General features: G+C 48.9%; 1 protein-coding gene across 1 annotated transcript in view; it reads right to left on the bottom strand.

Moving 5' to 3' along the window:
• Positions 1-554: 554 nt before the first annotated feature.
• Positions 555-21,269, bottom strand: part of LOC129469657 (uncharacterized) — a 29,227-nt gene continuing 8,512 nt past the window's right edge. The window contains exon 4 of the transcript XR_010118220.1: positions 555-948. The gene's annotated coding sequence lies outside the window, so the exon portion shown is untranslated. The remainder of the gene's footprint in view (positions 949-21,269) is intronic.

Here is a 21,269-nt window from a genome sequence, read left to right on the forward strand (position 1 = left end):
TCCTTCTAGATGAACTGCCCTTCTGAATTTGGGGCTTATCATTTTGACCTGAATCCTGGGGGAGGAGCAGCAGTGTGGGGACAAGTGGGCATAGGAAGGGGCGTCACCAACAGAACGGCAGGGTAAAGACCCAGGGGAGTGAGTTTGGGAGGCAGGTGTTGGCATGGCTGGTAAGCTGGGTACCTGTCGGGGAGGGGCGGGGTCAGGTAAGTAGCTAGCCTCGCTCTCCTCTGGGCCCTGGCTTCCGTATTTCCCTCTGTCATTGTCCTAATCACACAGAATCCTAGTGATCTGTTAGCTTGACTCCAAGATCCTGAGGGTAGGGAACCTCTTGGTCATTGTCACCCCAGTGGCTAACACAGTGGCTGGCACAAATGGCTTTTTGTTAAATACTAAATTGATACATGAGCGAATGAGTAACTGACTGATTTCAGCCTGCCTGGTAAGGGAGTTGCTGGTAGCAAGACAGTCTGAGTGCAAAGTGTGAACGAGAGTATTTTTGAAGAGAATTGTCATTTTATTACCATTCAGTACAGTAACACCTCTGCCTTCATCAGTGTGGCCTAGTAGAGACCTTGCTTGAATGCATATCAGTCAGGGTGAGAAATCTGCTGTGCGGGCAGGTGTGCGATGATGTGGTAACTAGATGGGCTTCTTGCAGCTTCAACCACCGCCAGCGTCATTCACTACCCTTCAAACTATCAGCTCTGATTGGAGTTAAAGGGATAATCAGTCTCCCACAGAAGTAGCACCGATTTCTCTTCCTTCAAAACAATCCTCAAAGCCTGTGAATCCCCTCCAGTGTGCTTATTATGCGGTTAGCTCTGCTTGTGGCTGCAGAGACAGCTCGTTTTGCATTCCTAGAAGCCCCTCTCAGAGCTGGGCATGCTTCGGTGGGTTTTGAGTGGTGAGAAGTGCTTTTCTCAGAGGCTGCATTCCACATGAGGCCTAATAAACAGATAAAACGTGCCTGCAATTAGTGGCATCTCTGCATGCAGACTTAATGTGCTGAAGGCTGTTTGTTGATTTTTTTGCACTGTTCAAAGCGATGCCACAAGCTGTTTGGGCCAGACCTTGGCTTAGAGAGCCCCCTCTTCCATTTTGTCCCATGAAAAGGACAATGCAGTGATATAAAAGAGCCCAGTGGGTTGAGCTACACCTATCACATAGGCAAATCTGAAAAGGTTTCCAATAAAGATCAAATTATTAAAATATTTGGCTGGGCTTGGTGGCTCACACCTGTAATCCCAGCACTTTGGGAGGCTGAGGTGGGTGGATCATGAGGTCAGGAGATCGAGACCATCCTGGCCAACATGAAGCAACTCTGTCTCTACTGAAAATACAAAAATTAGCTGGGTGTGGGGGTGCATGCCTGTTATCCCAGCTACTCAGGAGGCTGAGGCAGGAGAATCACTTGAACCTGGGAGTCGGAGGTTGCAGTGAGCCGAGATTGTGCCACTGCACTCCAGCCTGGTGACAGAGCGAGACTCTGTCTCAAAACAAAACAAAAACAAACAAAAAACAAGATTTGAGCAGTATTTATCCATAGAAATTTGGGGCCACCTGATTCTGAATTTGCAGTTTTTATTTATTTTTTTTAGACAGGGTCTCACTCTTGTCACCCAGGCTGGAGTGCGGTGGCGCAATCTCGGCTCACTGCAACCTCTGCCTCCTGGGTGCAAGTGATTCTCCTGAGTAGCTGGGATTACAGTTACCCATCACCATGCCCGGATAATTTTTGTATTTTTAGTAGAGACAGGGTTTCACCATGTTGGCCAGGCTGGTCTTTTTTTTTTGAGACGGAGTCTCACTCTGTCACCCAGGCTGGAGTGCAGTGGCGCAGTCTCGGCTCACTGCAAGCTCCGCCTCCCGGGTTCACGCCATTCTCCTGCCTCAGCCTCTCCGAGTAGCTGGGACTACAGGCGCCCGCCACCACGCCTGGCTAATTTTTTTGTATTTTTAGTAGAGACGGGGTTTCACCGTGGTCTCGATCTCCTGACCTCGTGATCCGCCCGCCTCGGCCTCCCAAAGTGCTGGGATTACAAGTGTGAGCCACCGCGCCCGGCCTGCCAGGCTGGTCTTGAACTCCTGACCTCAAGTGATCCACCTGTCTCGGCTTCCCAAAGTGCTGGGATTACAGGCATGAGCCACTGCGCCCGGCCCTGAATTTGCAGAGTTCTGATTAATGAAGTTTTGTTCTTTCACTGTGCCCTGTAATTCAGTAATTCTGTAATTCAGTTCAGACACAGATAGTGCTGAGTCAGGTTGGCGTCTCTACTATTGCTGCCCCTCTCCAGTCACCCCCTGTTTGCAGAAGAGTAGGGAATGGCCTGGACTTGGGATTTGGCATAGGACGGTCTGGCATCAAACCTTGGTTCTGATGCTTTACTGCCCAAGTGATCGAGTAATCTTTCATTCACCAAGCACTTGTTGAGGGCCAGCACTGGGTTGGCACTGGAAAAACAAAGATAAATAGGACACAATTTCCTCCCTTCCTCCTTTTCTTTTGTCTTCTCTTTTCTTTTTTTTCTCTCTCTCCCTCTTTCTTTTGCTGAGGAGTTCTTTTAACTATGTCAGTCAGAAAAATATAAAGTATTCAGAATAATAAAATGAACACCCATGATAAGAACCATCCCGCTTAAGACGTAAAGCGGCTGAGTGTGGTGGCTCACGCCTGTAATCCCAGGATTTTGGGAGGCCGAGGTGGGCAGATCATGAGGTCAGGAGATCGAGACCATCCTGGCCAACATGGTGAAACCCCGTCTCTACTAAAAACACAAAAATTAGCCGGGCGTGATGGCATGTGCCTGTAGTCCCAGCTACTCGAGAGGCTGAGGAAGGAGAATCACTTGAACTGGGGAGGCAGAGGCTGCGGTGAGCTGAGATCGTGCCACTGCACTCCGGCTTGGGTGACAGTGAGACTCTGTCTCAAAAAAAAGAAAAAAAAAAAAGAAAGCAAGCAAGCTCGAAATACTTATTATTATTATTATTTTTTGAGACGGAGTCTCGCTCTGTCACCCAGGCTAGACTGCAGTGTCGTAATCTCGGCTCATTGCAACCTCTGCCTCCCGGGTTCTTGCCATTCTGCCTCAGCCTCCTGAGTAGCTGGGACTACAGGCACCCAACACCACACCCGGCTAATTTTTTGTATTTTTAGTAGAGCTGGGGTTTCACCGTGTTAGCCAGAATGGTCTCGATTTCCTGACCTGTGATCCGCCTGCCTCGGTCTCCCAAAGTGCTGGGATTACAGGCGTGAGCCACCGCGCCCGGCCTATTATTATTTTTTTAACTTTTAGAGATAGAGTCTCACTCTGTTGCCCAGACTGAAGTGAAGTGGCTTGATCACAGCTCAGTGCAACCTCCAACTCCTGAGCTCAAGCAATCCTCCAGTGTCAGCCTCCTGAGTAGCTAGGACTATAGGTACACACTATCAAGCCTGGTTAATTTTTAATTTTTTTTTTGAGACAGAGCCTTGCTCTGCCGCCCAGGCTGGCGTGATCTCAGCTCACTACAACCTCTGCCTCTCGGGTTCACACCATTCTCCTGCCTCAGCCTCCTGAGTTGCTGGGATTACAGGCGCCCGCCACCACGCCTGGCTAATTTTTTGTATTTTTAGTAGAGACAGGGTTTCACAGTGTTAGCCATTATGGTCTCCATCTCCTGACCTCGTGATCCGCCCGCCTTGGCCTCCCAAAGTGCTGGGATTACAGGCGTGAGCAACCACGCCCGGCCAATTTTTAAATTTTTTTGTAGAGATGGGGTGTCACTATGTTGTCCAGGCTGGAGTCAAACTCCAGACCTCAATTGATCCTCCTACCTCAGCCTCCCAAAATGCTGGGATTATAGACAATAGTCACCACTCCCAGCCTAGAAAAACTTTTGAAACACTGAAGGAAAATCTCTGTTATGCATTCAGTGTTATCACTCTTCTACATTTTTTTTTTTTTTTTTTGAGACGAGGTTTCACTCTGTCACCGAGGCTGGAGTGCAGTGGTGCGATCTCTGCTCACATGAACCTCCGCCTCCCGGATTCAAATGATTCTACTGCCTCAGCCTCCCAAGTAGCTGGAATTACAGGTGCCCGCCACCATGCCTGGCTAATTTTTGTATTTTTAGTAGAGACGGGGTTTCACCATGGTGGCCAGGCTAGTCTCGCACTCCTGGCGAGACTACCCGCCTCATGCAATTACAGGCATGAGCTACCGCACCTGGCCCACTGCATGTCTTTTATTTGTACTACCTAGGTATGTATACTTAAATAATATGTAGTCTTAAGCACTGTAAAAATTTTTATGAATCATACTACCAAAATCTTATAACTTGCTGCTTACTTAAAACGTTTTAAGATTCGTTTACGTGGGCCGGGCACGGTGGCTCACGCCTGTAATTCTGTGTCAGGAATCGGTGGGTTCTTGATCTCACTGACTTCAAGAATGAAACCGCGGACCCTCGTGGTGAGTGTTACAGCTCTTAAGGTGGCGCGTCTGGAGTTGTTTGTTCCTTCTGATGTTTGGATGTGTTCGGAGTTTCTTCCTTCTGGTGGGTTCATGGTCTCGCTGGCTCAGGAGTGAAGCTACAGACCTTCGTGGTGTTACAGCTCTTAAGGCGGCGCGTCTGGAGTTGTTCCTTCCTCCCGGTGGGCTCGTGGTCTCGCTGGCTTCAGGAGTGAAGCTGCAGACCTTCTCGGTGAGTGTTACAGCTCATAAAAGCAGTGTGAACCCAAAGAATGAGCACTAGCAAGATTTTTTGCAAACAGCAAAAGAACAAAGCTACCACACTATGGAAAGGGACCTGAGCGGCTTGCCACTGCTGATTCGGGCAGCCTGCTTTTATTCTCTTATCTGGCCCCACCCGCATCCTGCTGATTGGTAGAGCCCAGTGGTCTGTTTTGACAGGGCACTGATTGGTGCGTTTACAATCCCCGAGCTAGACACAAAGGTTCTCCACGTCCCCACCAGATTAGTTAGATACAGCGTATCCACACAAAGGTTCTCCAAGGCCCCACCAGAGTAGCTAGATACAGAGTGTCCATTGGTGCACTCACAAACCTTGAGCTGGACACAGGGTGCTGATTGGTGTGTTTACAAACCTTGAGCTAGAGACAGAGTGCCGATTGGTGTATTTACAATCCCTGAGCTAGACATAAAGGTTCTCCACCTCCCCACCAGACTCAGGAGCCCAGCTGGCTTCACCCAGTGGATCCCGCACCGGGGCTGCAGGTGGAGCTGCCTGCCATTCCTGTGCCGTGCGCCCGCACTCCTCAGCCCTTGGGTGGTCGACGGGACTGGGCGCCATGGAGCAGGGGGCAGCGCTCATGGGGAGGCTTGGACCGCACAGGAGCCCATAGAGGGGGTGGGAGGCTCAGACATGGCGGGCTACAGATCTCGAGCCCTGCCCCGTGGGAAGGCAGCTAAGGCCCGGTGAGAAATCGAGTGCAGCGCCGGCGGGTTGGCACTGCTGAGGGACCCAGAACACCCTCCACAGCCGCTGGCCCGGGTGCTAAGCCCCTTATTGCCCGGGGCCGGCAGGGCCAGCCGGCTGCTCCGAGTGCGGGGCCCACCAAGTCCACGCCCACCCGGAACTCCAGCTGGCCCGCAAGCGCCGCACGCAGCCCCGGTTCCTGCTCGCGCCTCTCCCTCCACACCTCCCTGCAAGCTGAGGGAGCCGGCTCTGGCCTTGGCCAGCCCAGAAAGGGGCTCCCACAGTGCAGCGGTGGGCTGAAGGGCTCCTCAAATGCCGCCAAAGTGGGAGCCCAGGCAGAGGAGGCGCCGAGAGCGAGCGAGGGCTGTGAGCAGTGCCAGCACACTGTCACCTCTCAATCCCAGCACTTTGGGAGGCTGAGGAGGGTGGACCACCTGAGGTCGGGAGTTAGAGACCACCCTGGCCAACATGGAGAAACCCCATCTCTACTAAAAATACAAAAATTAGCTGGGCATGGTGGCACGTGCCTGTAGTCTGTAGGAGGCTGAAACAGGAGGATCACTTGAACCCGGGAGGCGGAGGTTGCAGTGAGCCAAGATCGCGCCACCACACTTCAGCCTGGGTGACAAAGGGAGACTCCGTCTCAAGAAAAAAAAAAAAAAAAAAAAAAGATTTATGTGATACATGTAGTTCAATTCATTTGTCTTTGTTCTTTGTCTTTTTTTGTATTAAGGGTAATTTTTTAATGGAAGTATACAACATTTATACAAAAAAAGTAGATAAATAGTAAGTGTACAGCTTAATGAATTTTCATAGTCAACACACCTATGTAACCACACCCAATGAAGAAACAACTGACCAGGAATGGTGGCTTATGCCTGTAGTCCCATCACGTTTCGGGGACCAAGGTAGGCAAATCACTTGAGTCCAGGAGTTTGAGACCAGCCTGGGCAACATGGTGAAACCCCGTCTCTACTGAAAATACAAAAAATTAGCTGGGTACAGTGGCATGTGCCTGTGGTCCCAGCTGCTTGAGAGGCTGAGGTGGGAGGATTGCTTGAGCCTGGGAGGCGAAGGCTGCAGTGAGCTGAAGTCTCACCATAGCACTCTGGCCTGGGCAACAGAGTGAGACCTTGTCTCACAAAAGAAACAAAGAAAAAGAAAAACAACTCTATCTGTACCCAGAACCAGCCAAGCCCTGTTTTTTTGTTTTTGTTTGTTGTTGTTGTTGTTGTTGTTTTTGAGACAGAGTCTGGCTCTGTCACCCAGGCTGGAGTGCAATCGCATGATCTCGGCTCTCAGCTCACTATAACCTCTGCCTCCCAGGTTTAAGAGATTCTCCTGCCTCAGCCTCCTGAGTAGCTGGGACTACAGGTGTGCACCACCACGCCCAGCTCATTTTTGTGTTTTTAGTAGAGACAGGGTTTCACCATGTTGGCCAGGCTGGACTTGAACTCCTAACCTCAGGTGGTCTGCGTGCCTTGGTCTCCCAAAGTGCTGGGATTACAGGCATAAGCCACTGTGCCCAGCCCCAAGCCCTGCTTTTTTTTTTTTTTTTTTTTTTGAGACGGAGTCTCGCTCTGTTGCCCAGGCTGGAGTGCAGTGGCGCAATCTCAGCTCACTGCAAGCTCCGCCTCCCGGTTTCACGCCATTCTCCTGCCTCAGCCTCTCCGAGTAGCTGGGACTACAGGCGCCACCACCACGCCCGGCTAATTTTTTTTGTACTTTTAGTAGAGACGGAGTTTCACCGTGGTCTCGATCTTCTGACCTCGTGATCCACCCGCCTCGGCCTCCCAAAGTGCTGGGATTTTTTTTTTTTTTTTTTTTTTTGAGACGGAGTCTTGCTCTGTCGCCCAGGCTGGGGTGCAGTGGCGCAATCTTGGCTCACTGCAAGCTCCGCCTCCTGGGTTCACACCATTCTCCTGCCTCAGCCTCCCGAGTAGCTGGGACTACAGGCGCACGCCACCACGCCCGGCTAATTTTTTTGTATTTTTAGTAGAGACAGGGTTTCACCGTGTTAGCCAGGATGGTCTCGATCTCCTGACCTCATGATCCACCTGCCTTGGCCTCCCAAAGTGCTGGGATTACAGGCGTGAGCCACCGTGCCCAGCCAAGTGCTGGGATTACAAGCGTGAGCCACCGCGCCCGGCCCTCCTGAGTTTATTTCTAGGATTGGAGTTGCTGGGTCATACTACATAAATATATTCAATTTTAACAGAAAATGCTAAATGGTTTTCCACCCTCACCAGTTGAGTATGAGAATTCCTTTGCTCCACGTACTTGGCCCACACCTAGTGTTGACTGCTTTTTTCATTTTAGCCATTCTAGTGGGGATGGACTTCCCTGTTTTGTTTTGTTTTGAGATGGAGTTTCGCTCTTGTTGCCCAGGCTGGAGTGCAATGGCATGATCTTGGCTCACCGCAACCTCTGCCTTCCATGTTCAAGCGATTCTCTTGCCTCAGCCTCCCCAGTAGCTGGGATTACAGGCATGCGCCACCATGCCTGGCTAATTTTGTATTTTTATTAGAAACGGGGTTCCTCCATGTTGGTCAGGCTGGTCTGGAACTCCTGACCTCAGGTGATCTGCCCTTCTCAGCCTCCCAAAGTGCTGGGATTACAGGGGTGAGCCACCACTCCCAGCCCAACTTCCCTGTTTTAAGTCAAATTTATTGTGCTAAGCATTTTACATGCATTTTTTTTTTTTTTTTTTTTTTTTTTTTGGAGACAGAGTCTTGCTCTGTTGCCCAAGCTGGAATGCAGTGGTATGATCTTGGCTCACTGCAACCTCCGCCTCCCGGGTTCAAGTGATTGTCATGCCTCAGCCTCCCAAGAGCTGGGATTACAGGCGCATGCCACCATGCCTGGCTAATTTTTGTGTTTCTAGTAGATAGGGTTTCACCATGTTGACCAGGCTGGTCTCGAACTCCTGACCTCAAGCAATCTGCCAGCTTTGACCTCCCAAACAGCTGGGATTACAGGCATAAGCCACCATGCCAGGCCTTTATATCATCTTCTTATTTTACCTACATATCAACTCCATGAGGAAGGTATTGCTGTTAACCCTGTTTTACAGATGGGAAACTGAACTTAAAGTTAGGGAACTTCAAGGCCACATAGTGAGGGCTAGTGCAGAACCTCCAGGCTTTACTGTCCCTATTGCTGTGGTCTGACACCATCTGGTAGTGGTGGGGGGGTCCCACGAAGACAAATCACTGGAAGCCGATGACACAAATACAGTAACTGGGATATTATTCGAGGTACACAGGGGGCCCCAAAGCTGAATGAGATGAATTCCACTACATGGGCTGGAAGGAGTCACAGAGAAGGCCTGGATTGAACTGGATCTTTGGACAAATTTAGAGTGATAGTACCCATCTCTGATGGTCCTAGTGAGGATTTAAGGTGCTTTAAGCATTAGGTAAAGCTCCTGGTACTCGCACATAGCGGGTGCTCAGTGAAGGGCTGTTGAAGGAATTAGTGAACGAATGTAGGATCGGGAGACCTACGCACAGTTATGGTCTTTCCTGAAGCCAGGGGATGGACAAAATGACCTCTCTAGGCCTCTTTCATCCTGAGTTTGAGTAGGTCAGGGGAAAGCCTAGGGTAAAGGGCCAGCTCCACTAGGCCAGGCAGGGAATGACTCCTCCTCCCCAGCCCCTATGACTGAGGGGCTGCGAGAGCAACTCCTTTCTAGACAAGGAAGAAATAATGTCACAGGGCATTGTCTGCGCCGCTCCCAGCACCCTGTCACCCCTTCTCCAGCTCTACCCTGAGCTCTGGATCCAGCAGAAGGAACTGGAGTCTAGGACCCACAACCCCCAGAAAAAGGCCCAGGCAGGGGGATGGGCTGGGGAGGTGTGTGTTTGTTTTGAAAGCCTGTAGAGGAGGAGGAGGGGGGGGATGAGGAGGAGGAGGAGGAGGAGGGGGAGGAGGAGAGGGGGAGGATTAATTTGCAGCTTAGATTTTAGGGCCAAGGATTGAAGCCTCTTCCTGCCCTCCTCCCCTCCTCCACTTGGCATTATCCCAAGGAGTTGCCTTGGGGCTTCCGTGATGGCGACGGGAATGCGGGGAAGCTGAGGGCCGGGGAGCCCGAGGCCAGATGGGTGCAAAGAGGAGTGAGGCTGCTTACAGACCCTGGTGGGCTGGGTTCTGGAAGAAAACCATGGGCTGACCAGCTCCAGGGCCCGGCTGAGCCTCAGCCAGGTTCTGCCAGAGCTGGCTCAACAGCGGCACCTGCCGACTGGGGCCCTCTCTGCGGGGCAGGGCTCCTCCACCGCCCTGGGAGCCCCGCGGGTGAGTCACTCCTGGCCTAGCTCCGTGGCCTCCCGAGCTGTCAGATCAGAAAATGTTGCGAGCCGAGGAATGTCCCGAAGCGGAGGGCCTCTGCCCTTCTGGCCGCCACCTGTGCCCCTAACACTACCCTGTTCACCCAGGACACTGACCGAGGGCCAGGGCTGGGGAAAAAGATAGGATGAAGGCCACTCACTTTAGGGAGGTCCTGGTTTGGGTAGTTATTATTATTATTAATTTTTAATTTGGAAATACTTTAAAGCTTACAGAAGAGCTTCAAGAATGATATAAAGATTCTTCATCCCTTACCTGGATTTATCAGTTGATAAAATTTTGCCCCATTTGCTTTCTTTCTCTCTTTGTATATACAGTAGATAAAAACGTAGTATTAGTTGGTTGAACGTGGGGGACAAGAAAATAAAAAATAAAAAATTAACAAAACAACATAGTTTTGGGCCAGCAGCAGTGGCCCATGCCTGTAATCCCGGTACTTTGGGAAGCCAAGGCAGGATAATCACTTTAGCCCAGAAGTTTGAGACCAGCCTGGGCAACATAGTGAGACCCCATCTCTGCAAAAAAAAATAAACAAAATTAGCCAGCTGTGGTGATGTGTACCTGTAGTCCCAGCTACTCAAGAGGCTGAGGTGGCTTGAACCAGGGAGATTGAGGCTACAGTGAGCCATGATTGCGCCACTGCACTCCAGCCTGGGTGACAGAGCGTGGTCTTGTCTCAAAAAACAAAAAAACAATAAAAACATAGTTTTCTTTTTGGTATATTAACTGAACTGAAGGTGGCAGCCATCATGCCCCTTTGCCCCCAAATACTTCAGTGGGTATTACCTAAGAACAAGGATATTTTCTTGTATCACCACAGTTCAGTGAAATTTAACATCAATACAATAATTTACTGTCTATATTCCAATTTTTATCAATAAGGATCCTTTAGAATATTTTTTCCCTCTAGTATAAGATCCAGATCAGGATCACACATTGCATTTAATTGGCTTCCTCTTCTCCATTTTTTTTTTTTTTTTTGAGACAATGTCTCACTGTGTCACCCAGCCTGGAGTGCAGTGGTGTGATATTGGCTCACTGCAGCCTCTACTTCCTGGGCTCAACAGATCCTCTCACCTTAGCTTCCTGAGTAGCTGGGACTACAGCTGTGTGCCACCACACCTGACTAATATTTCTTTTCTTCTTTTAGAAATGAGGTCTCGGCCAGGCGCGGTGGCTCACGCCTATGATCCCAGCACTGTGGGAGGCCGAGGCAGGCAGATCACGAGGTCAGAAGATCGAGACCATCCTGGCTAACACAATGAAACCCTGTCTCCACTAAAAATACAAAAAATTAGGCGGGTGCCTGTAGTCCCAGCTACTCAGGAGGCTGAGGCAGGAGAATAGCATGAACCCAGGAGGCGGAGCTTGCAGTGAGCTGAGATCATGCAACTGAATTCCAGCCTGGGTGACAGAGCGTGATTCCGTCTCGAAAAAAAAAGAAAAAGAAAAAGAAAAAAAAAGAAATGAGATCTCACTATGTTGCTCAGGCTGATCTACCCACCTCGGCCTCCCAGAGTGCTGGGATTAAAGGCGTGAACCACTGTGTCCGGCCATTTTTCTTCTTCTTTTTTTTTTTTTGAGACGGAGTCTCGCTCTGTCGCCAGGCTGGAGTGCAGTGGCGCCATCTTGGCTCACTGCAACCTCCGCCTCTTGAGTTCAAGCAATTCTCCTGCCTCAGCCTCCTGAGTAGCTGGGATTACAGGCACTTGCCACCATGCCCAGCTAATTTTTGTATTTTTAGTAGAGATGGGGTTTCTTTTTTTTTTTTTTGAGGAGTGCAGTGGCACAATCTCGGCTCACTGCAAGCTCCGCCTCCCGGGTTCACGCCATTCTCCTGCCTCAGCCTCTCCGAGTAGCTGGGACTACAGGCGCCCACCACCACGCCCAGCTAATTTTTTTGTATTTTTAGTAGAGACGGGGTTTCACCGTGGTCTCGATCTCCTGACCTCGTGATCCGCCCGCCTCGGCCTCCCAAAGTGCTGGGATTACAAGCGTGAGCCACCGTGCCCAGCCAGAGATGGGGTTTCATCGTGTTGGCCAGGATGGTCTCGATCTCCTGACCTCGTGGTCTGCCCACCTCGGCCTCCCAAAATGCTGAGATTACAGGCATGAGCCACCACGCCTGGCCATTTTTCTATTTTTTTGTAGAGACAGGGGTCTCCCTATGTTGCCCAGGCTGGTCTTGAACTCCTGGGCTCAAGCAATCCTCCTGCCTCAGCCACCAAAGTGCTGGGATTTCAGGCGTAAGCCACCACACCCAGATATTTAGGCTTCTTTATTTTTTATTTTTTTTATTTTTTGAGACCGAGTTTTGCTCTTATTGCCCAGGCTGGAGTGCAGTGGTGCGATCTCGGCTCAACTGGGTTCAAGTGATTCTCCTGCCTCAGCCACCCGAGTAGCTGGGATTACAGGTGCATGCCACCACAATTTTTGTACTTTTAGTAGAGACGGGGTTTTGCCATATTGGCCAAGCTGGTCTCGAACTTCTGGCTTCAGGCCATCTGCCCATCTTACCCTCCCAAAGTGTTGGGATTACAGGCGTGAGCCACCGTGCCAGCCTAGGCTTCTTTAATCTGGGGCAATTCCTCATCTTTTTCATCTTTCATGACATTTTTTCAGAGTAGGACTCCCCCACACATTTTTCCTTTTAATCGAAGGCACCTTATTTGAGGTTTGTCTGGTATTTCCTTATGGATAGATTCAGGCTATGTCTCCCTGGTGCAAATATAAGCAATATTATGTTGTTTGGGTGGAGTTCTCTCCACTTTAAGGGATTCATGGAACTTCTGAACCTCTGAGGTTGATTAACCCCTGAGTTGTCTGTCAAAAAAATCAGATTTTCAAAACAAGTTAAGAAGGACATCATGAATTATGCGTGTGTCTTCACTCTGCTGATGGCTGGCTTAGGCTCTGCCTTCTCTCTCTCCCTCTTCCCCTCCCACTACCAAACTTGCCCTTGAAATTTTAGCAGCTGCTGTTGAAAGCATTCTTTTTGAAGGCCACTAGGGACCCCTAATTGCCCAACTCAGTCGCTTTCATAGTCTTCATCCTCTTGACCTCTTCTCAGGGCAACGGACCGGCTCACCCGCCCTTCTCCCTAAAACCACAGAAGGCCGCGCTTGGCTGCCCCAGTCTCCTCCCATCTCCTTCATCAAAAATGACAGAATGCCGGCTGCTCTGGGAGGTACAGAGGTGGATCCACTGTGGAGCCAGCTTTGCAGGTGGTGGCTTGTCAGGAAAATTCTGCAGGTCCTGGTCTTTTTTTCTTTTCTTTCTTTTTTTTTTTTTTTTTTTTGAGACCGAGTCTCACTCTATTGCCCGGGCTGGAGTGCAGTGGCATGATCTCGGCTCACCATGACCTCCACCTCTTGCCTGAGCCTCCCAGGTAGCTGGGATTACAGGCGTCCACCACCACGCCCAGCTTATTGCTGTATTTTTAGTAGAGACGGACTTTCACCATGTTGGCCAGGCTGGTCTCCAGAACTCCTGACCTCAGCTGATCTAGCCGCCTTGGCCTCCCAAAGTGCTGGGATTACAGGCGTGAGCCACCGCGCCCGGCCTGGTCCTGGTATTTCTTGTATACTCTCCACACCCCAGCGAAGATGTTCTCCCAGCTCTTGTCCTCAGATGGGGTGCCTGGAATTGGTCTTTCCCCTGGAGAGCCCCACCTTCTAGTGGTTTCAACTATGCCTCTCTTTCAACAACCCAGGAGGGCAGCCCTGAGTCTCTGACCCTGACTCAGTGGATGTCCAGGCAGAATTATGTCAGGAATGGATCTGGGCTTAGTGTTTCTTCCTCAGCAGCCCCTAGGGCAAACAGACCTCCCCTCATACTCCTTTCTCAGGCTGTGAACTCTTTTTAGGCAGGCTGGGGTCTAATTCTTCTCTATCCCTTGGCGCTGGGCATGCAGTTGGCCCTCCATCAATATTTATGGAATAATGGTCAGGCACAGTGGCTCATGCCTATAATCCCAGCACTTTGGGAGGCTGAGGCAGGAGGATTACTTGAGGTCAGGAGTTCAAGACCAGCCTGGTCAACATGGCAAAACCCAGTCTCTATTAAAAATACAAAAATTAGCTGGGTGTGGTGGCGCGTGCCTGTAATTCCAGCTACTCGGGAGACTGAGGCAGGAGAATTGCTTGAACCTGGGAGGCGGAGGTTGTAGTGAGCCGAGATTGGGCCATTGCATTCCAGCCTGGGTGACAGAGTAAGACTCTGTCTCGAAAAGAAAAAAAAGTTATGCAATAATGAGCAAAGAGGTTCAGGGCTTGCCTAAGGCTTGGCCTTGCTCTTGGCTTTCATCACAGGGACCTACGTGTTGGCTGGCTGTTGGGAGGGAGACCTTTGGAAACTGGCTGTCCCTGGTACAGGGGAAACAGTGGAGAAAGCTGGGTCCCAATTTCTGGGTTATTGTCTTGGCTCTGCCATTTTCTTTTTCTTTTTTCCCCCCAGTTATTGTTTCCTGTTTTTTTTTTTGTTTTTTTTTTTGTTTTTTTTTGAGACGGACTCTCACTCTGTCACCCAGGCTGGAGTGCAGTGGCACAATCTTGGCTCACTGCAACCTCTGCCTCCTGGGCTCAGGTGATTCCCCGGCCTCAGCCTCCCAAGTAGCTGGGATTACAGGCACCCGCCACCACACCCAGCTAATTTTTGTATTTTTAGTAGAGACGAGGTTTCACCATGTTGGCCAGGCTCATCTCAAACCCCTGACCTCAGTTGATCCACCCGTGTTGGCCTCCCAAAGTGCTGGGATTACAGGCGTGAGCCACTGCACCCAGCCCCTGTTCCTTTTAGAAATTATTTCAATAGGTTTTTGGGGAGCAGGTGGTGTTTGGTTACATGGATACGTTCTTCAGTGGTGATTTCTGAGATTTTGGTGCACCCACCACCCAAGCTTGTACACTGTACCCAGTGTGTAGTCTTTTATCCCTCGCCCCCCTCCCAATCTTCCCCTAGAGTCCCCAAAGTCCATTGTTCATTCTTATGCCTTTGTGTTCTCTTATAAGTGAGAACATATGTTTGATTTTCCATTCCTGAGTGACTTCACTTAGAATAATGGTCTCCAATTCTATCCAGGTTGCTGCAAAGGCCATGATTTTGTTTCTCTCTTTTTTTTTTTTTTTTTGAGACAGAATTTTGCTCTTGTTGCCCAGGCTGGAGTGCAATGGCATGATCTCAGCTCACAGCAACCTCTGCCTCCCAGGTTCAAGTGATTCTCCTGCCTCAACCTCCCGAGTAGCTGGGATTACAGGCATGTGCCACCACGCCCAGCTAATTTTGTATTTTTAGTAGAGATGGGGTTTCTCCATGTTGGTCAGGCTGACCTCGAACTCCTGACCTCAGGTGATCCACCCGCCTTGGCCTCTGAAAGTGCTGGGATTACAGGCATAAGCCTGTATATATGACATTTTCTTTAGCCACTCATTGATTGATGGGCATTTGGGCTAGTTCCATATTTTTGCAATTGTGCAATTGTGAATTGTGCTGCGATAAACATGCATGTGCAAGTCTCTTTTTTATATAATGACTTCTTTTCCTCTGGGTAGATACCCAGTAGTGGGATTGCTGGATCAAACAGTAGATCTACTTTTAGTTCTTTAAGGAATCTCCTGGCCCTGCGCAGTGGCTCATGCCTATAATCCCAGCACTTTGGGAGGCCCAGGTGGGCGGATCACGAGGTCAGGAGATTGAGACCATCCTGGCTAACACGGTGAAACCCCATCTCTACTAAAAATACAAAAAAATTAGCCAGACATGGTGGCAGGCACCTGTAGTCCCAGTTACTTGGGAGGCTGAGGCAGGAGAATGGCATGAACCCGGAAGGCGGAGCTTGCAGTGACCTGAGATTGTGCCACTGCACTCCGGCCTGGGTGACAGTGCAATACTCCATCGCAAAAAAAAAAAAAAAAAAAAAAGGAATCTCCATACTGCTTTCCATAGTGGTTATACTAGTTTACATTCCCACCAGCAGTATAAAAGTGTTCCCTTTTTACTACATCCATGCCTACATCTATTATTTTTTGATTTTTAAATTATGGCCATTCTTGCAGGAGTAAGGTGGTATTGCATTGTGGTTTTGATTTGCATTTCCTTGATAACTAGTAATGTTGAACATTTTTTCATATGTTTGTTGGCCATTTGTATATACTCTTTCGAGAATTGTCTATTCATGTCCTTAGCCTATTTTTTGATGGGATTGTTTGTTTTTTTTTCTTGCTGATTTGTTTGAGTTCCTTGCAGATTTTGGATATTAGTCTTTTGTCAGATGCATAGTTTGTGAAGATTTTCTGCCACTCTGTGCGTTGTCTATTTACTCTGCTGATTATTTCTTTTGCTGTTCAGAAGCTTTTTAGTTTAATTAAGTCCCATCTATTTATCTTTGTTTTTGTTGCATTTGCCTTTGGGTTCTTGGTCATGATGTCTTTGCTGAAGCCAATGTTTAGAAGGGTTTTTCAAATGTTATCTTCTAGAATTTTTATGGTTTCAGGTCTTAGATTTAAGTGTTTGATCCATCTTGAGCTGATTTTTGTATAAGGTGAGAGATAAGAATCCAGTTTCATTCTTCTACATGTGGCTTGCCAATTATTCCAGCCACCATTTGTTGAATAGGGTGTCCTTTCCCCACTTTATGTTTTTGTTTGAGTTGTTAAAAATCGGTTGGCTGTAAGTATTTGGATTTATTTCTGGGTTTTCTATTCTGTTCCATTGGTCTATGTGCCTGTTTTTATACCAGTACCATGCTGTTTTGGTGACTATGGCCTTATAATATAGTCTGAAGTTAGGTAATGTGATGCCTCCAGATTGGTTCTTTTTGATTAGCATTGCTTTGGCTATGCAGGCTCTTTTTTGGTTCCATGTGCATTTTTTTTTTTTTTTTTTTTTTTCAGATGGAGTCTCCTTCTGTCACCAGGCTGGTGTGCAGTGGCACAATCTCGGCTCACTGCAACTTCCACCTCCCAGGTTCAAGTGATTCTCCTACCTCAGCCGCCTGAGTAGCTGGGACTACAGGCACGTGCCACCATGCCTGGCTAATTTTTGCATTTTTAGTAGAGAGAGGGTTTCACCATGTTGGCCAGGATGGTCTTAATCTCTTGACCTTGTGATCTGCCTGCCTCTGCCTCCCAAAGTGCTGGGATTACAGGTGTGAGCCACCGCACCCAGCCCCACATGAATTTTATTGTCTTTTCTAGTTCTGTGAAGAACGATGATGGTATTTTGATGGGAATTGCCTTAGAGTTTTGGATTTCTTTTGGCAGTATGGTCATTTTCACCATATTGATTCTACCCATCCGTGAGCATGGGATGTGTTTCCATTTGTTTGTGTCTGTGATTTATTTCAGCAGTGTTTTGTAGTTTTCCTTATAGAGGTCTTTCACCTCCTTGGTTAGGTATATTTTAAGTATTTTATTATTATTTTTTGCAGCTATTGTAAAAAAGGTTAGATTCTTGATTTGATTCTCAGTTTGGTCATTGTTGGTATACAGCAGTGCTACTGATTTGTGCAGATTGATTTTGTATCCTGAAACTTTACTGAATTTGTTTATCAAATCCGGGAGCTTTTTGGATGCATCTTTAGAGTTTTTCTAGGTATATGATCATATGATTGGTGAACAGCGACTTCCTCTTTACCAATATGAATGCCTTTTATTTCTTTTTTTTTGAGACAGAGTCTTGCCGTCTCCCAGGCTGGAGTGCAGTGGCGCGATCTCGGCTCACTGCAAGCTCCGTCCCCCCGGGTTCACACCATTCTCCTGCCTCAGCCTCCCGAGTATCTGGGACTACAGGCGCCTGCCACCACACCTGGCTAATTTTTTTTTTTTTTTTTTTTTTTGTATTTTTAGTAGAGACGGGGTTTCACCGTGTTCACCAGGACGGTCTCAATCTCCTGACCTCGTGATCCGCCTGCCTCAGCCTCCCAAAGTGCTGGGATTACAGGCGTGAGCCACCGCACCCGGCCTGGATGTCCTTTATTTCTTTCTCTTGTCTGATTGCTCTGGGTAGGACCCTGCCATTTTCTTGACCTTGGATATGTCACTAAGCCTCTCAGCGCCCCAGTCTCTGCATCTTGATGAAATAATGGGACTAGTAACACCAACCTAAATGTATTGCCACAAGGATGAAACTAACAAGACCCTTTCACAGGCCCAGCGCCTGGTGTTCAGAGGGTCTTTGATAATTGTTCCTTCTGTTAGCATTCATTAAACACCTACTGTGTACCAGATGCCAGGCTGTGCTCCCCTAGCCCCAAGAATGGACCTAGGTTTTCTAGGGGGCCCCCTTAGTCCACTCTCTCCTCTTAGCTCAGCAGCTCTGGGCAGCTGTAAGTCCCAGTCTATTTGGCTGCAGATTGGATGGGACCTCACCTGCCCTAGTTTGTTTGTTTGCTTTTTTAAGATGGAGTCTCACTCTGTCGCCCAGGCTGGAGCACAGTGGCATGATCTTGGCTCACTGCAACCTCCACCTCCCCGGTTCCAGTGATTCACCTGCCTCAGCCTCCCGAGTAGCTGGGATTACAGGCACCTGCCACCACTTCTGACTAATTTTTTATTTTTAGTAGAGGTGGGGTTTCACCATTTTGGCCAGGCTGGTCTTGAACTACTGACCTCAAATGATCCACCTGCCTCGGCCTCCCAAAGTGCTGGGATTACAGGCTTGAGTCACCGCACCTAGCCTGTTTATGTTTTGAGACAATGTCTCACTCTGTCACCCAGGCTGGAGTGCAGTGGTGCAACCATGGCTGACTGCAGCCTTGAGCTCCTAGGCTCAAGTGATCTTCCCACCTCAGCCTCTTGAGTAGCTGGGACAACAGGCACACACCACCACGCCTTGATAATTATTTTTAGTTTCTATAGAGACAGGGTCTCACTATGTTGCCCAGGCTCATCTTGAACTCCTGGGCTCAAGTGATTCTCCCGCCTTGGGCTCCCAAAGCAGTAGGATTACAGGCAGGAGCCACTGCAGCCGGTCCCCATCTGCCCTACTTTTTGTGAGACTTAGGGCCTTGAAAGAAATGACTACATTTTCCTCTTCTGGCTGGGTTGTCAGAGCTGTTTCAGACAGACTAACAGACAGCTGTGGTTTGTAGCCTCTCAGCTCAGTCAGACACAGCTAGAGTGTGAGAAGTGACCAAATGTCTCCTTGGCAGATGGTTTCAAAGATTAAGACACTTAATCTAAGATTAAGATTTGGAGGCTAAGTATGGTGGCTCATGTCTGTAATCCTAGCACTTTGGAGGCCGAGGTGGGAGGATCACTTGAGGCCCAGGAGTTGGAGACCAGCCTGGGCAGCATAGGGAGAATCTGTTTCTACAAATAATTAAAAAAAAAAAAAATTAGCTGGGCATGGTGGTGCATGCCTGTAGTCCCAGCAACTCGGGAGGCTGTGGTAGGAGGATTGCCTAAGCCCAGGAGGTGGAGTCTGTAGTGAGCCATGATTTTGTCACTGCACTCCAGCCTGGGCAATGGAGCAAGACTCTGCCTCAAAATAAATAAATAAATAGGCCAGGCGCGGTGGCTCACACCTGTAATCTCAGCACTTTGGGAGGCCGAGGCGGGTGGATCACGAGGTCAGGAGATCGAGATCATCCTGGCTAACACAGTGAAATCCCATCTCTACTAAAAATACAAAACAAAAAATACAAAAAAAATTTTTTTGAGACACTCCATCTCAAATAAATAAATAAATAAAATAAGTAAAAATATAAACATTTGTTATTAACCAAGAAGCTCCTCCTGGCCTCCCTCAGCTGTCCCCTCAGAGGCACCATGAAAAGCAAGAGGGCTAACCTGGGTTTGAATCCTGGCTCTGCCACTTTATAAGTGGGTGACTTGAGTTACTTCATCATTAGCAGCCTCAGTGGCCGCTAATGTAAAACGAAACTAGAATAATCTCCAGTTCACAGGGTTGCTGTTTGTATCTCATCCTTTGGATTCTCTCTTCCCAGACTCAGTGATCACCCTCAAACTCAGCCTTGAATTTTTTGTTTTTTTGAGACAGGGTCTGGCTCTGTTGGCCAGGCAGTGCAGGGGCACAATCATGGCTCACTTCAGCCTCTACTTGCCTGGCTCAAGCAATCCTCCTGCCTTAGCCTCCTCAGTAGCTGGGACTACAGGTGTGCACCACTACACCCGGCTAATTTTTAAACTTTTTTTTTTTTTTGAGATGGATTATCACTCTGTCACCCAGGCTGGAGTGCAGTGGCGCGATCTTGGCTCACTGCAACATCTGCCTCTCAGGTTAAAGCGATTCTCCTGTCTCAGCCTCCCGAGTAGCTGTGACTACAGGCGAACAGCACCACACCTGGCTAATTTTCGTATTTTTAGTAGAGATGGGGTTTCACCATATTGGTTTGGCTGGTCTTGAACTTCTGACCTCATGATCTGCCTGCCTCGGCTTCCCAGTGTTGGGATTACGGGTGTGAGCCACCGCGCCCCGCCTTTTTAAACACTTTTTGTAGAGACGGGGTTTCACTATGTTGCTCAGGCTGTCCTCATACTCCTAGGCTCAAGTAATCCTCCTGCCTTGGCCTCCTGAGTAGCTGAGACTTTGGGTTTGTGCTACCATGCCTAGCTAATTTTTTTTTTTTTTTTTGAGACGGGGTCTCGCTCTGTCGCCCAGGCTGGAGTGCAGTGGCGCGATCTCGGCTCACTGCAAGCTCCGCCTCCCGGGTTCAAGCCATTCTCCTGCCTCAGCCTCCTGAATAGCTGGGACTACAGGTGCCTGCCACTATTCCTGGCTAATTTTTTGTATTTTTAGTAGAGACGGGGTTTCACCGTGTTAGCCAGGATGGTCTCGATCTCTCCTACTAAAAAAATACAAAAATTAGCCAGGCATGGTGGCATGCACCTGTAATCTCGATCTCCTGACCTTGTGATCCACCCACCTTGGCCTCCCAAAGTGCTGGGATTAGAGGCGTGAGCCACTGTGCCCGGCCTAGAATGGATATATCTTATTGCTAGATTGAGGTAAGCTAGTATCCCTAGCATCTCTCTCTGCTGGGTAGATGTTTTTTCCATTACTATCGAAGGATATCACCTTTTGGGCACCCTTGACTTTTTCTTTCTTTCTTTTTAAAATTTTTTTTTGAGACAGGGTCTTGCTCTGTCACCCAGGCTGGAGTGTGGCGGCATGATCTTGGCTCACTGCAGCCTCTGCCTCCTGAGGGGCTCATGTGATCCTCCCACCTCAGCCTCCTGAGTAGCTGAGACTACAGGTGTGTACCACTATGCCCGGCTAATTTTAAGTATTTTTTGTAGAGATGGTGTCTCACCATGTTGCCCAGGCTGTTCTTGAACTCTTGGACTCAAGTGATTCTTCTGCCTCAGCCTCTCTAGTAGCTGGGACTACAGGCACACACTGCCACACCCAGATAATTTTTGTATTTTTAGTAGAGATGGGGTTTCATCATGTTGGCCAGGCTGGTCTCGAACTCATGGCCTCAAGTGATCTGCCTGCCTCAGTCTCCCAAAGTGCTGAGATTACAGGTGTGAGCCTTGTGCCCA

The sequence above is a fragment of the Symphalangus syndactylus genome, chromosome 20, assembly GCF_028878055.3.
Source record: "Symphalangus syndactylus isolate Jambi chromosome 20, NHGRI_mSymSyn1-v2.1_pri, whole genome shotgun sequence".
Lineage (NCBI taxonomy): Eukaryota > Metazoa > Chordata > Mammalia > Primates > Hylobatidae > Symphalangus > Symphalangus syndactylus.